Source organism: Lissotriton helveticus, chromosome 4_2 (assembly GCF_964261635.1).
Source record: "Lissotriton helveticus chromosome 4_2, aLisHel1.1, whole genome shotgun sequence".
NCBI lineage: Eukaryota > Metazoa > Chordata > Amphibia > Caudata > Salamandridae > Lissotriton > Lissotriton helveticus.
In genome coordinates this window covers 1351764-1369408 of record NC_136064.1, presented here as the reverse complement: position 1 = coordinate 1369408, position 17645 = coordinate 1351764, and positions in this window count along the sequence as shown.

Below are 17645 nucleotides of genomic sequence, written 5' to 3'. Positions count from 1 at the left end.
GGGAAGCTAAATCACTTTAAGGTAAAATTGCTCATTGATGAACGAGTGACACCCATCGCTCAGCACCATAGGAAGGTACCTTTCCATTTACAACAAGCTGTAGACGATGAGCTCCAAGACCTCTTACAATCAGATATCATCGAGCGCACGTCAGGACCCACCCCCTGGGTATCACCAGTCGTGGTGGTTCCTAAAAAGGGACAAGACAACAAAGTACGGTTATGCGTGGACATGCGTGCGCCCAATACGGCTATCGAGCGAGAACGCCACCCGGGCCCACATATAAGCGACATGATCACGCGCCTTAATGGCGCTACAGTGTTCTCCAAGATCGACCTTAATAAAGGGTATCACCAGCTAGAGCTCCATGACAAGTCGAAGTATATCACAACGTTCACCACGCATCAATGCCTTTTCCGCTATAAGCGATTGAACTTTGGCATTTCTTCAGCTGCCGAAATGTTCCAAGAGGCCATCCGGCAAGTCATACAAGGCATTCCGAATGCTTTCAATTACAGTGACGATTTATTAGTCTTTGGGAAAGACCAAACCGAACATGACACTGCTATGGACAGAGTATGCCACGCTTTACTGAATGCCAACTTGACACTCAATGCCAGTAAATGCGAATTTCACAAGGACACCCTAAAGTTCTACGGCCATATCTTCTCCAGGGATGGAATGAAACCCGATCCGGAGAAGGTATCAGCTCTTGCCGACACCCCGACACCCCTGGATGTGAGTGACCTTCGTTCGTTCCTTGGAATGGCGAGCTACTGTGCGCGTTACATTCGCGATTACGCCACCATCAGCTATCCACTACGAGAACTCACACGCCAGGGTCAACCCTTCGAATGGTCCAACGCATGTGAGCGAGCATTCGTTGAGATCAAACGCGCTGTTGGCTCGGCAATCTATCTCGCCTACTTCGACACAAAAAGGAGAACGGAAATCACAGTCGACGCCAGCCCGGTAGGTCTTGGTGCGATCCTGGCCCAATACCGCGAGGATTCTGACCAGCGCCACATCATTACGTATGCGAGCCGCAGCCTCACAGACACTGAAAAAGCGTACTCCCAGCCGGAGAAGGAAAGCCTAGCAGTGGTGTGGGCATGCGAGCATCTCCACCTGTTCGTCTATGGTAAGCACTTTACAATTGTCACGGACCATCAAGCGCTCATCACCATCTTCGGCAATCCCAACGCCAAGATGGCGCCACGAATTGAACGATGGGGACTACGTCTCCAGGTCTACATATATACCATCATCCACAAGCCAGGGAAAGCCGAAAACCCAGCCGACTATATGTCCCGACACCCCCTACCCATCACTGGTGTCGCTCACTCCCTGGCTGAGGATTACATCCATTTCGTTATTGATGCTGCCTGCCCACCTACAGTTCCGCTGGAAGCCATCCAAGACGCGTCAGCACAGGATCCACTAGTACAAAATGTCATGGCTCGCATCCGCACTAACTCATGGCGTCACGTGCAAGATGCGAACCAAGAATCCGGACCAACCCTCCGCGAACTTATAGCCTTCCGACATGTACAGGACGAACTTTCTATCAGCGACAATGGACTACTTCTGAGAGGGGGAGGATTGTAATTCCACACAAGCTACGCCAAGGGGTGATCAACCTCGCCCACGAAGGCCACAGAGGCATAAGCGCCACAAAGAAGACTCTGCGGGAACGTGTCTGGTTTCCCACGTTAGACCAGATGGTAGAATCAACCTTAAAAGACTGCATGACATGCCAGCTGGTAAGTCGTGAGGAACCACCTGCCCCGCTCCAAATGTCAGAACTGCCAGACGGGGTATGGCAGCAGGTCGCTGTCGACTTCTTTGGACCACTGAGATCAGGACAATACATCATTGTTGTCATGGACGAGTACTCCCGGTTCCCGTTCGCACACATGGTATCATCCACCAGAGCGACGGCAGTAATTCCAATACTGGACGAAATCTTCGCAGCATGGGGAATCCCACTGCGAGTCAAATCTGACAACGGGCCCCCATTTAACGGCCGCGAGTTCACAGAGTTCGCGGAACACCTCAATTTTAAACACCAGAAAATCACACCACTATGGCCACAAGCCAATGGCATGGTGGAACGATTTATGGGGACGCTAAAGAAGGCAATTCAGCAAGCTGAGTTATCACACTGAGACATTCAGCAAACCTTGAATGAAGTACTGCGAGCGTACCGCACCACACCGCACAACACTACCAATCAGTGCCCAGCCACTGTGATGCTGGGGAGAGCCCCTCACACTCGGCTACCCATGATGAACAACATGATTCAGCCACGGACTGTAAACATCGATCATGACACTCTAGCTGAAATTGACCACGGAAAGAAACTCAAGATGAAAACATACGCTGACCGGCGCAGGCGCGCCAGAGACGTTGACATTCAAGGAGACTGGGTGATAGTTCGGAGTGACCGGCGGACAAAGGCGGACAGTCGATATCTTGACCACCCTCTCCGAGTGAGCAGACGAAAGGGAACCATGGTCACAGCGAAGGCTGACCACCAGCAAATCACCAGAAACATATCACATTTCAAAAAATGCAATCCCAACAACCACCGTGAGGCCCAATCGAGTCGAACCTCCACTGACTCAACTGGCCATAGTGACAGCAGTAACCAAGACCATCAGAGCCCCCTGAGACTCGACAACAATCCAGATCGTCAAGTCCGGACACCAGAACAAGAGAGCCGCCCGAAACGTCAAACAAGAAGGCCCACACGACTCATTGAAGAAATATGAGAGACGGTGAGACTCTGTACAAAAGGGGGAGGAGTTGTATCGTTATGCCTGACCTCTGTCCAGGGACAGGGCAGGCGAGTAGGAAGAGGAGGGACAGGAAGCGGGGCACCGGAAACAGGGGAACAAGTTAGGCAGTCTCATGCTGTCAGTTAAGGAATAAAGAAGCATGTACCTCAGCTCCGACTCCTGCGTCTTATTTCTGAGTGGGTATGCGACATTTCCCACAATTACCATTGACACATATGCAGTTTTTGCTCTGTGCACTCCGCAGAGACCAAAGATTCAATATGCATGTAGCATGCACACCTTTGTGAGCCAACGGCAGGTACTGTGATAAACCTGCAGTGCCTTCTGCCCTCAACTTCGGAGCTGTCAATCATCAATCAATCAATCAATCAATCAAAGCATTTATATAGCGCACTACTCACCCGGAGGGTCTCAAGGCGCTGGGGGGTGGGGGGTCCGCTACCGCTCGAACAGCCAGGTCTTGAGCTGCTTCCTGAAGGCGAGGTGGTCCTGGGTCAGGCGGAGGTGGGCCGGGAGGGAATTCCAAGTCTTGGCGGCCAGGTAGGAGAAGGACCTTCCTCCTGTGGTGGCTCTTCGGATGCGGGGGACGGCGGCGAGGGCGTGGCTGGTCGATCGAAGCTGGCGTTTGGGAGCGTAGAAGTTGAGGCGGCTGTTTAGGTATCCTGGGCCTTGGTTGTGTAGGGCTTTGTGTGCGTGGGTGAGGAGCCGGAAGGTGATTCTTTTGTTGACCCCTCATAAACACCCATCAACAACCTGAACTCTCTCAGACACCTGGAGGTGACTCAGTTCAAAGTATGCATTATAGCAAGTGTTGCATGACAAAAACTACAGAAATACAATACCCTGAACAAAGAAATGCACTTTGGGAATGCAACATAAAATAAAATGTGAAACAGCTATTGGATCACGGGCATGCAAGGTTTTTAGGTCGCGCCTGCGATTGCAGGGGCGAAAGCCCCTGCTGTCGCAAAGCGATCTATTGCAATCATTTCCGTCATTTTCCCTGTCAAGGACTAGGCAGAGACAACAGACTGTCACGAGCACGCAGCCGGCCGGAATCGGATCAGGTCACGCGCTCCGATCCCGGCCGGCTGTTCACAACACATGCACACGCAGGCACAGGCAGGCACACACGCAGGCACACACGCAGGCACACACACACAGACAGACGCACGCACCCCCCCCAAACTCACCAGGCTCTTTTAGCGTGTTCCGTGTCTCTGTCGTCAGCCAGGGGGTCAGTCTCGAACCTCAATCTCCCTCCGCAGCGCTGGTCTTCACCCGGGCCCCCTCCTGGGACCCGGGACTTCAGATGCCGCAGTCCTCTTTGGTGCCGGGGCTTGGAGCGCGCATGCGCGGGCAGCTCCCGCCCTCTCGCGCTCAGCCCGGGCTGCTTTCGGATTGTGGCTTTTCTGACAATTTGATCCCCATGGAACACCAATGACTATTTTCATTTTTAAATACACTTCGACCACTGCACGATAATCTCGCTTTCATTACCATTCAAACATAGATCTCTTTACTTTTGTGATTTTCTGTCTCTCCAGCCTTAAGTACGCTGTAACTCAACGACTGAAGATGCAGACCGGTAATTACGCCACAGAAAATTATTTTACGTGCACTGGGTTCCTCTTGACAGAGAAGACGGACACAAATGGTAGCTTCCTCAGTCCAACTCCGACATAGAAGACGGACGGGCTCGTTGCCAGCAACGAGAGTCCGTAGCAACGGTCGAAGCTGCCTATTTAGTAATGGAGCTGATGTGGGTCCTGTTGGCGCTGTGGATATCTGCTGTTTTGCCTGTAATGCATTGTACAGAGGCAGCCGTATCTGGGTACCGGGTAGCTCCCGGTGTCACGACTTATGCGAAAACCCTTGGGCATCCCACGTCAGGGAATCAGGGGCCACCCGGAGTCGAGAGCACTGCAGAAGTGGCCTTTTTGGAGGTGGACCCCGCGCATGAGGCTTCCAGGGTTCGTGCTGAAAAAGAGGTTGGGGGTGCTGTAAATTGGAATTTAAGGGACGTCGAAGACATAAGGGACATCGTCCAGGTGACAGCATCAGCAGCGACCGAGAACCCAAAGTCGTCACCTGTGGCAGGCAATGAAGAAACCGGCCCGACAAGCTACCTCAAAGGCCTTGCGACAGCCGTACCAGGCAGGAGCCAAGGGCAAGCAAGGGCCGCCAGTGGTGAGTACTAGATGGGTCGAGCCAGCAAGCGAGCTGGAAGTGCCGCGCCAAAGACCTGGCTTGGATCTTAGAACCCATGCACGACACGAGCCAAGCCCAAAAATATTAGGCACGTAAAGCAGGCATAGCAGGCATCAAACAACGTGTTAGGTATGATAATGTTACTTCAAAGTTCACGACAGCGTATTTCTTTAACACACAAAGCTTTTCACTTATTTGAATAGTGTTCATTGAAAGTGGAAGTTTTTAGATGTGAACTGAGGAACATCCATATTCCCGCCCAGATAAGGATGAATGCTAGTAAACTACGAGGATTGTCAGTTGCCATATGTATCTTAATTTCGGCCTTGATTCTTATAAAGAACTACATTATGGGATAGTAAACAAGAAAGAGGTAGGAATGAAAAAATAACTATTCGGCTTAAAAATACAACCATATAAGTATACATACCCACATAAGATCACTACAATGTGTAAAAATATAAATTAATACAACCGAAATTAGAAAGTATTAAGATTTTTAAAACACTTAAATTCTAGCTAGTCATGGTTTAAGTAAAATGCATATGTAACGTATGAGCATTTCTAAAGCGCGCTGTAACCCTACCGGCATCCTGGCACTGTGTTACTGACTAGGGGTGCTGTGCCTCAAACTGAGGAGATTATACTCTGGGGAAGAGCCAGGTCTTGATTTTTTTTCGGAACAGCATTAGATCCTGTATCTGTCTCCATTCAGGGGGGAGGCTATTCCAGAGGTGGGCAGCTGCCACTCCAAACGCCCCCCCCCCCCATTGTTACCCTCTTTGTTTTGGGAATGATCACCAGATTAGCTGAGGAGGAGCGGAGGTTACGTATAGGGGCATACCATCCGAACAGCATCTGAATAGGTTTGATTCCAAGTCCATGTAGAACCTTGAACACTACAGAGAGTGATTTGAACTGTACCCTTTGAGCCACCGGGAGCCAGTACAGCGCTGCCATAGTTTGAATAAGGAAATTGGGTTTGAATTGAGAGGAAAGGAAGATGTGGCGCTCAAGGCTGTGTGATCACTTAGTATGTCTGTAGGTGTAACAAACACGCGGTGCAAAACAGGGCAGGGGAAAACAAACCCAGACGGCAAACAACCCCTGCACTGGTGTAGGAAGGCCTATACCAAACAGAAAAGAAACAAATCATGTGCACACGCTTTTGAGATAGGTGGTCCTGAAGTCAGGACTCGACAAATAGGAGCAAAAATTACTTGAGGTTGAAATAAAATGAAGGTCAGACACCTAGTATTCGTATGTGAAGAAGATTTATAAGTCAATTTAGTCAGTACATGTGATCATAGCCAGCCGACACGGGTTTCGTCACACTGTGAAGGAGATGTGACCAGTGGCGGCTGGTGACATTTGAAAGTGGTGAGGCGGAAACTGCTAATCATACTGCACCGTAGCTAGCGAGCGAGCGTAGCGAGCGAGCCCGAACCCCCTAAGGATGGTTCGGGGGGATTTCCCCCCGAGAAAAATTTGAAAAAATAGTGGAAAAATGATGCATTTTCAAGCAATTTTGAGAAAGCAGGAAGGTTAATAAAGCAATTGTGAAAGTGCAGGTATTACATTATTAAAGAGCTGTTATATAACATAGGTAGCTGGCTATTCAGTATAACCACAGACCTATTTACATCAGGTGCATTTTGTGATATGCATCAGGTACATGTTCTTTGCAGCAGGCACATTAACCTTCTGTACTACCTTTCCATGAATCAAAACTTCCATTAGACAAAAAACTCTGATTTCTCTCTAGGAAAAAACATTAACAATATCCTTGGTGCAACAACATCAAGTGTTGCATGCCTAAACATTTATTAGGTCCCAACGGCGAGACCTATTGGCTATGCCAATGCTTGTTATAGTTATTGTTGAGTAAGTTAGGGATTTAAATATGGAGCCCGTTTCATAGTCGAGTTTTATTGACTGTAAGGTATGCGACCCGGGAGGAACCTAACCACTTACTACCCTGATGGCCGTCCCCCCATGTAGTTTCAGGTATCACATTATGCGACCCGGGAGGAACCTAACCACTTACTACCCTGATGGCCGTCCCCCCATGTAGTTTCAGGTATCACAGACTATCTTCCCATTTTGTCATATTGTTGGTGTCCACCTCTTCAGGGTGGTGAGGGGACACTGCAGAGACATATACCATGACACAATGTCTGAGTTTACCATATGCAGAGCAGGTCTTACTCCCAGCCCAGGCATCCTGTATAGTGTGGAAAAAAGTCCTCTCACATGCCACAAAGACGCTTGGGGGCAGATTTATGAAGGCCTTGATCCGCCGGTGCGTCACTTTTTCCCATGTTAAAAATGACGCACCGGTGGCGCAAGGCCTTCATAAATCTGCCCCTTGGATTGTTGAATGCTCATTTTGGCTACACGTGGATTGCACGTATGCACACATGTCAAGGTGATTTCTGATGATTTCTACTTGCTGCTGGAAATACCTGTTTGTTTGAAAATAATAAAGATTGAAAAAGGAGAAAAAAACAAATAAGTGGACTATACATTTTTGGAATCCCTGTCTTTATAAAGCCATATGTTTAAATTTGTAAACAGCTTTAGAATCAATAGAGCCTGATTTAGAAAATTTCCTTTGAGACTGGCAGGGTTTTTTGTACTTATGCCCTAACTGTTATAATTATTTGGCTACAGGAGTGCTGACTTGAATCCTCAAAACTCTGTTTACACACATGTCAACCTATTGACTCCAAAATGCAGGTGAAGTCAGGCGCTTAAAAGGGTGACCTTATTAAGGTGAATGGAGAATGAACACCTTTTGGAGGGTGATATATATGTCTGAAAAAGCGGGTGACCCCATCAAAAATCTTTGGATGTCTTTTGTTTTGTCAGGCAGGTGAACAGAAGTAAAAAGAGGTAAAAAGAGGGTGACACCCATGAAATACAGGTGAGCTGACAGGTATGTGCATCTTCGTACTGGCACTGATAGAGCTTAAAACTAGCAGGGGGCACAGGAACACTATTGATTATGGTGGGTGTTGCCAGATAATACTAGATGGTGTACCTCAAGTGCGGTTTTACATATTTGAATTACACCATGAAATTGCATTCACTTATAATCATTGAATTTCATGCATTTACATTTTTACAGATTTCAACTTGGGTTGAGGCTAGCCTAGCCTCCAAGAGAATACCTCCACTCCTCCCCCATTCGGGGATCTGGTGAAGCACGACTGCTTCACAAGATGCAGCAAACTCAAAAAAGGTCTGTGGGTATAGTAGAAGTTAAAGCCAATATTTTCATGCCTTTGTTGGATCGATAGGGTGGCTTTGCCTGGCCCATCCAAATAATTCAGAAAAGTAAGCGAAGTTTATGATGAAGGGTGGATTTCTGAACCCTCAAGTCTGTGACTTGGAAAATCTTTGCCTTATAGCTGTTGCACACAAGGATTTAATTGGGATGAAATCGCTGTGGGGGTAGAGGAGAGTCCCTAAAGGGGATGAGGTCTATGTAATTGAGGGCAAAGCTTAAATCCCACATTTAAATATAATTTAACCTAAAACAACATTTCTAAAATTGTGTGATTTGCATAGTGTGCCACCCGACCATTTTTTGGTTCCTCTGTGAGCTTTGTATAATTGCATCGCGATACACAACACAACTGACATACATCTAAACCCAGCCAGGACTACTGCTTTTGTCAATGGCATTTGTGATACTTGAGCAACAACAATGATTTAGTTATTAATAGTATTGAAAATGTTTCAGGTCATAAATTGAGACTGTGAGCTAACATTACTGAGCACTGTGGAAGGAGTAGTGAGCTTCGGGGCTTCTTAAGAACTCCTGTTATGTTCACTCTGTTAGACATGTACACCCAGATTCTCTCCACATCTGGTTCCATCTGCATCTCTCACCAGTGGTCGAATTGGGGGAAAAATAGTAGGGGAACTGTGGGTGGAGAATCAGATGGCGGGAATAACCCAAGAATTGGATCAGTGGGCGGAGCCAGAGGTGTGGCCAGAATGCGCAAACATCCCAATTTTTAGTATTTGTTTGGCATTTCACTGCTCAGTTTAATCAACCAATGGATACACATACTTAAATACGATTATAATGAGTTATTGACATTAAAACACATTCACAAAGTGGGATATGCTTCTAATCACAGAATGTCCCAAATACGATAAAATGTGGCAGCACAAGCCATTTGCTGCCGAGTCATGGAGTTTGTCATCCGCATTTCTACCTTTTTACACAACAGCAGTTCATACATGAATGGCAAAATATCCTAGTTTGAAAACGTTTTCTATATAATTATGGCTCTGCCATATTTGCCTCATCATGCAAGATCTGCTGCATGATCAGACCATTTAAACTAATAAATTGTGTACAGCTCAAACGTATCAAAAGTTAATCACAAATGTGACTTGTTTTGCTGCGGAGTGGATGGCTCATTGCAAAGGTTGACTGATCACCTTTCTCACTGTTATATTTGTATGTTCCACTGGCACTAACAAGGCAAAATCTTTCCAGAGACTGTTAGCATGTCTAAACATGTCAAAAGAATACAATATCAGAAAATATACGGCATTACGCTGCAACATAATGTTGTCCTCCATTGCTGCATAATTAATTCCAGTGGCCCCACAGCAGGCAGCACATGTTAAAAGTGCTTGTAAATGAAGAAGAGAGACTGTGAAGTTTGCGAACTTAGTTTGGTGTGCGTGCAAATCCTGCATTGCCAATCCCTGGTGAGTTGCAGCTACCACTTCTGAAACAAGGCCCATGGAGGTAAGTATGGGTGAGGCAGACTGACCTCAAGGGCAGGGCCGGCCTTAGCACTGGAGGTGCCCTGTGCATTAATGTTTGTTATTGCCCCCCCAATGACCACCTCTGCCATGGATTCCCTCACGACCACCCTTTAACAGTGCCCCTCAAGTCTCCATAACCACACTCTTTCTCAGATGGATTTAATTTGATTTACAGCGCCACTCATACCAGTGTAGGGTGACAGAGCACTTTACATCACACACATTACTCAGAGACAATCAATATGTGTGTAAATCACTGTATAGAAAATGTCAAATAAGACTAATGACTACAAGGTGTAGGAGTCACATGACAACCATACTAGTAGGCCGTATAGTTTAATAGTGATTGAGCTGGAGAAACACAAACTCAGAATTTAAAACGTAATACCATGGTTGGGGGTTCTCTTTAATAAACAGAATTAATTTCTGTCCAAAAGAACACTTTTTGAAACATTAGGATAATCAAAGACTGGGGGAAAAAAATAACACTCTAATTTATACTTTGCAGTTTGTATGTGGCTCTTAGATGATAGTTAATATCTTACTGTTCTATGTTAGGATTTTAACTTATAAACTGCAAGTAACAAAAGGATCCCTCTGACAAAAGCAGTAGCCCACTGACCTATTCACATTATGTGCACTTTGTGATCTGCATGGTACATGTTCTTTGCAGCAGGCACATTAACCCTCTGAGCTACCTTTCCATGAATGAAACTTCCACTAGACAAAATGATCTCTCTCTAGGAAGAACATTAAACACCAGAGTCATCATGACATTTTTATTGTTGATGACAATTGCTGGAGGACAGGAAGGAGGCATCAAGCGCTTTTAAAACCATAATATACTTGCAAACATAATGTCTCCACCCAAAGTCAGCACTCGGTGCGGTCACACCGGTTGCACTGCCCTAGAGCTGGCCCTTCTCATGGGTCCTGTGACCTCAGTTACAGAGTCACTGTTGTTCTTGGCTGTGCTGCTTCATAGGTCTGCCCGCAAGACTGGAGGTGAACTTTAGTATGGATTGTGGTGGACAGGCCTTGAAGGTTGAACCACACTTGCCACTGCTAGGGTCCACCTGCTGGTGCTAAGACACCAGGACTTCTAAGGTCTTGTGAAGCCTTCTAAGGTATAGCATGGGATTGTGTTCTGTCAGGAGAGTGGTCTGGTGGACTGGTCATTAAGGCTGAACCTGTTCCCCCAGTTCCAAATTCAGCAGCTCTGTCCATAGTGCCACATCCTCTCCCCCACTGAACACCATACTGCCTCACTGAGAAAAACTGACACTGCCTTCAACCACAACCCAATTGCAGCCGGCTATAAACACCTGGATGCGACTCAATTTAAATGATGCACTAGACAAGAGCAATATGTGGCCTACAAAAAAAAGGAACAACATCCTGGAAAAAGCAAACACTCATAGGGAATGCAAAATTTAGCAAACCATGTGAAATGTAAGCAGGAACAACATGGTTACCTTAATGTTTTTACACTCACTATTCAGAAATCAGTGAGTGCTTATGCCTGAAAAGTTAAGGACATGACTACAGGGCCCTGAATGGACCCATTTCAATGTCAATTGTTTATATCCTTACAAAACGTAAGCAGTATGGTAAAAAGACCTCATCCCTGGACGCAGCGCCGCAGTACACATTTTGTTTTCCAATCCACACATTGCAGTACCTCCAGGATTGGTGCACTAGTTGCAAGCCCAGTGAAAGCAAAGACAAGAAAACTAAATTAGCGCTTCACTGGCAAACTCTGGAAAAGTGGCGCTAAGGTGTTTGGGTGTGAATAAAATCCACCTGGCCAGTTTGCTACAACTCTGTCTTACTTTATTTAGTTGTTTTTCAAATGTTTAACCTTTTATTCCAGAGGTTGCACTTTGGAATTAAAATGTCAGAAAAATACGACATTTCCAGCAAAAATGTTTTTCTTTTTTGGATCCATAAAAGAAAGGAGAGGAAAGAGAGTGAAAACCCTCTGGCATATTACCAAGCAATAGCGATAATTATCGCTATTGCTTGGTTAGAGACAAAAATTTACCGCTGAGCTGCGGCGATTTTTATCGCAAATAAACCTTGGTATTACCAAGGTTTATTGAAAATGCGATAAAAATCGGCCGCAATGCTTGAATATCGCTGAAAAGTCCGCGATATTCATGCATTACCGAGCTAATGCTCTTAGCCATGTTATCCACCTCCCATTGGATAACATGGCTAAGAACTGCTCAGGGCAGGTGTTAGCTTTAGAGATATTCGCGCTTAGCGCGAATATCTCCATAAGTTGGTAATAGGAGATAGCGATGTTAGCGACTGTTTCCAGTCGCTAACATCTTGGCACGCCCACTTTGCATGTCATTAGTGATAAATATCACTGACATGCAAAGTGGGCCCAAGATGGTCGCTATCTCCTACTAGCTGTCACTAACTGGTGTTAGCGACAGTTAGGTAATAGGGAGATAATTTTATCTCTGCTTTCTTGGCTTTTAAAGCCAAAAAAGAGGAGATAAACCCCCTTGATAATATGCCCCCTGTCTTTAAGTCACGGTTTTCAGTAAGAGAAGAACTGCTAGACAGAAAGAAAGGGAAGAAGGAAAGAGTGGTGGGGGGGCAGCTGAAGCGGCAGAGCAGAAGTGGACACTGTATTTTTCTTCTCTGGGCAAGAAGGAAAAGACAGTGTCCTGTTACTTTTCTGCCACCCGTCCTCGAACGCCAGGAACGCCGATAATTATTTATAGGCGATGGTGATTTCTTGCGTCCTGGGGACGCATTTTCCAAATAAAAAAGTAGGGGAACGGAATCCTTGGAATTGAAGAAGTAGGGGCACGCCGTGCCCTGCCGTTCCCGCCCACTTCGACCACTGTCTCTCACACTTCATTTCTTTCCTCTTCATCACCCTCTTGTCATTTTGTTATGAACGCAGTTCCACACATCCCCTTCTCTACAACATCATCTGGACACAAAGGAACCTGCTCACCTGTAATCACTACAATTTCTTTTACCGTCTCAATATTCTTACAACTGTGTACCACCTCCTCACACATTTTCGCTGAATCACAATTGCAACTGTGAGATTTAAACATTTGAAATAGAAACAGGAACTTAAGTGTTGACATGGATTATCTTAGCATTTTTTACATTTATTGTTCAGAGATTGATCAGTGTTTTTGACTGCAAAGTTAAGGAGAAAACCAAATTGCCCGATAGGGAGACTTTTCAATGTGCATTTTTAATTACTACCAGGTCTGAGACCCGGAAGGACCCAGTCCACTTAAAGCCCTGGCTGCAGCACAATGGTATAGTGCTAACACATCATGCAGATCTCAGCCCTGTAGACATAGTGATTGAAATTGGGCTTCTGGCACTGGGAAGCTCGGTCTGCGATTCTTATCGCAGGCACTATAGCATGAATGAGGGAGGCCACAGCTTCATGATCTAGGGAAGCAGAGGTCTGGAGTGTCCCAAGAGAATTCACTCCTAATAAACAGTCCTTAGCAGGAGAGTCTCTTTTGCAGGGAATTAAGCAGAAGCAACCTGTGCAGGTAAGAGTGGTGGGGCGGTGGGATGGGGTGGTGGGGTAGGGGGGATCGACAGATGATGATGAAGCAAAATGTCTAACTTATTCAACATTCCCTTGTCCTCTGTCGAGTCCCCCCCACTCCGCCTCACCGATCTCACCTGCACGGGCCGCTCCTGTGAGCATTCCATGACCTGTGCAGCATTCATGAGGGGACATTTACAGGAACTACATTTTGACGACAAGCTTCATGGTATAGTCGGCATCACTATTGAGTGCTCAGGACAAATTTTGTTGAAGGGTGTTTGAGTAAGGAACTATTCTAATTGTTAGGCATGGTGAGAATAGTTTTGGTTGAGATGTTGCTAATGAGTAACAAGATTTTGTATCATGCACGAGGGTCAGGAGTGTGCTATAGTCATGCCCCGGGCATACAGTCAATCAATTAGGATTTATAAAGTGCAGCTAATCACCCAATAGGCTATCCCGGTGCTTGCAGGTCCCGGGAGGCTCATTCGAACAGCTAGGTCTTGAGGGCCCTTCGGAATTTGGGAAAAGAGGTGATGATCCGGAGATTCTTGGGGAGGCTGTTCCAACAGTTCTATTTTATTGCATGAGGCAAAAAGAAAATGAGGGTGAGAGATAGGAATACAATTTGCACAAAAAACCCAATTACAGACAGGTAGACACGTTCTAAGCATGAGGTGACATCACCAAATTGCTCCTTCCCTCAAGTCCCATAGGTGCTGCCTGCTCCAAGAAGAATCACCCTCAAAGTTCATCCTTGCCCATTGTGGTCTACGGACAGGACCTATTGTCCTACAGTTCAAACTCAGACTCTACTGTCAAAGGAGGGGCCTCAGATCAACAACAACCCTCCTCTTGTTCACTTCCCTTTTTAAGAGACTGCATAGATGGAAATTATTTTCTGCACAAACTATACACTCTGGACGAGAATAAAGATAATCAACAATCTATACTAATATAATAAAGAGAGAGCCCAAACCTTTGAGGCGGGTAATCTCAGGAACCACAGCACCAATCACAACACCCAATACAGCGTTGGAAAGGGCAGTTGCAGCAGAAGGACATAGGTTATGCAGACACCCACCATATACATTTAAAAGGTAAAAGAACCGTGCCAGCAAAGTAGTGCCTTGGGGGCGTGTCTGCGTTGTGCTGTGGGCGTGAGCTGGGGGCGTGACAAACGCTGGGGGAGTGTGGTACGTTCCGCCCTTCATGCCATGTCTCTTATCTTGTGCTAATCCCACCCTGCTCCTTTTAAATACCCCTGCACCTCATAATCATAACCCACCCTTACTCCCTGTACCTCAAAACCTAAACCTACCCCATAACCCTGAAAATACCCCTGTACCCCAAAACCCAAACCTAGCGCTGAACCCTAAAAATACCACTGTACCCCAAAACCCAAACCTACCCCTGAACCCTAAAATACCCCTGTACCCCAAAACCCAAACTTAGCCCTGAACCCTTAAAATACCCCTGTACCCCAAAGCCCAAACCTACCCCTGAACTCTAAAAATACCCCTGTACCCCAAACCTAGCCCTGAACCCTAAAAATAACCCTGTACCCCAAAACCCAAACATAACCCTGAACCCTAAAATACCCCTGTACCCCAAAACCCAAACTTACCCCTGAACCCTAAAAATATCCCTATACCCCAAAACCCAAACCTACCCCTGAACCCTAAACATATCCCTGTACCCCAAAACCCATACCTATCCCTAAACCCTAAAACTATCCCTGTACCCCATAACTCAAAACTATATCTGAACCCTTAAAATACCCAAACACCCCAAAACATATACCTCAGTACCCCAAAACATATACCCCTATACCCATACTTACCTTATCCTAACATTGAAAAAAAAAACATGCTTTTACCATTCATGCATTTACAACGAATTTCATTGTAAATGTATGCGTGGTAAAAGCATATAAAATGTAATGCCGTGCGTTATAATTGCATTGCGGAGTTATGGTACTTTCGTAATGAAATGTAAACGTACAGGAATTTATATAGCGCAAATCACCAAGCGGTTTCTAAGCGCTTGCTTAGGGAACCCGTCCTGGTATTCCCCTGTGAGATAACCCCGGCAGGGTATCCGCAAGGTGAAAGCCAGGCATCCCGCCGCGAGGGGCCGTTGTGGAGATTAAGCAAGCTATTGGCCAGAGTCGCAGAGTGTGAACCCGTGAATCGAGTAGGCACCGGAGCGAGAATTGTCGAGTCCATGGACATTTTAGGACTCAAGACCCCGCCGAGCCGGGAATTAAACCCTGGTCTCGGGCTGACCTCTGCTTCCAGGTCTGCCCCCTTTAACCAGTGAGCCACACTTCTCCACGAAAGTATGCGGAGTGATGGTATGCGGAAAGAAAGCTGCAGAAAAATGGGTGTTTACCCTCCCCGGTAAGTACATTGGTGGCACGGCGGCCCACATCTCAAGTCAAGTCAAGTCAATAATTTGTATAGCGCACTACTCACCCAGAGGGTCTCAAGGCGCTTGAGGGAGAGGGGTTCGCTACTTATCAAACAGCCAAGTTTTGAGTTGTTTTCTGAAGGAGAGGTGGTTCTGTGTAAGACGGAGGTGGGTGGGGAGGGAGTTCCAGGTTTTGGCCGCAAAGTAGGAGAAAGATCTTCCTCCCATGGTGGTTCTTCGGATGCGTGGAATCGCGGCGAGGGCTTGGTTGGACGATCGTAGTTGGCGGGTGGGGGTGTAAAAGGTCAGGCGAGTGTTGAGGTATCTGGGTCCTAGGTCGTGGAGGGCCTTGTGTGCGTGAATGAGGAGACGGAACGTGATTCTCTTGTTGACGGGGAGCCAGTGAAGGTCTCTCAGGTGGCCGGATATGTGATTGTGGCGGGGTATGTCTAGGATGAGTCGAGCGGAGGCATTTTGAATGCGTTGAAGTCTTTTCTGCAATTTGGCTGTGGTTCCGGCATAGAGGGTGTTTCCGTAGTCCAGTCGGCTTGTGACAAGTGCTTGGGTGACCGTCTTCCTTGTTTCGGTTGGGATCCATCTGAAGATTTTTCGGAGCATGCGTAGGATGTTAAAACATGACGATGAGACGGCGTTGACTTGTCTGGTCATCGAGAGGGAGGAGTCTATAATGAATCCCAGGTTGCGAGCATGGTCTGTTGGTTCAGGTGCACTTCCTAGGGCCAGTGGCCACCATGAGTCGTCCCATGCCGAGGTGGATGATTCTAGGATGAGGACTTCCGTCTTGTCTGAATTCAGTTTTAGTCGGCTGTTCTTCATCCACTCGGCTACGTCTTTCATTCCTTCGTGTAGGTTGGTTTTGGCGGTGTTTGGGTCTTTGGTGAGGGAGAGGATCAGCTGTGTGTCGTCAGCGTATGAGATGATGTTGAGGTTGTGCTGGCGTGCGATGGATGCGAGGGGACTCATGTAGACGTTGAAGAGGGTGGGGCTGAGCGATGATCCTTGTGGTACGCCGCAGATGACTTCGGTGGCCTCTGATCTGAAAGGGGGAGGCGGACTCTTTGGGTTCTTCCGGCGAGGAACGAGATGATACAATCCAATGCTTTTTCTTGTAACCCGACGTTGCTGAGGCGTTGTACAAGGGTGTGGTGGCAGACCGTGTCAAACGCTGCGGAGAGGTCCAGTAGAATGAGGGCAGCTGTTTCCCCGTGTCGAGTAGTGTCCGGATGTCGTCTGTGGCTGAGATGAGGGCGGTCTGGGTGCTGTGGTTGGCTCGGAAGCCGGACTGTGAGGGATCGATGGAGGTGTTAGACTCGAGGAAGGCGGCGAGCTGACTGTTGACGGTCTTCTCTATGACTTTGGCGGGGAATGGGAGGAGCGAGATGGGGCAGTAGTTTTTAAGTTCGGTGGGGTCTGCAGTAGGTTTCTTCAGGAGGGCACTGAGTTCGGCGTGTTTCCAGCTTTCCGGGAAGGTAGCGGTGTTGAGGGAGCAGTTGATGATGTCCCGGAGTTGGGGTGCGATGATGGAGTCGGCCTTGTTGAAGATGTGGTGGGGGCATGGGTCGGTTGGTGATCCGGAGTGGATGGAGTTCATCAAGCGGATGGTGTCTTCGGTGCTAATCGGGGTCCAGGCGCGAAGGGTGGTGGAGGGGGGCTTCAGTTCGGTGGTGAGGGGAGTGGACTGGTCGCCGAAGCTGTTATGAATGTCCGCGATCTTGCTGTGGAAGAATGAGGCTAGAGAGTTGCTGAGGTCTTGAGAGGGAGTGATGTCATTGGTGCCGGTGCTGGGATTGGTGAGCTCTTTGACAATGCTAAAGAGTTCCTTGCTGTTGTGGGCGTTGTTGTCTAGTCGATCCTTGAATGCT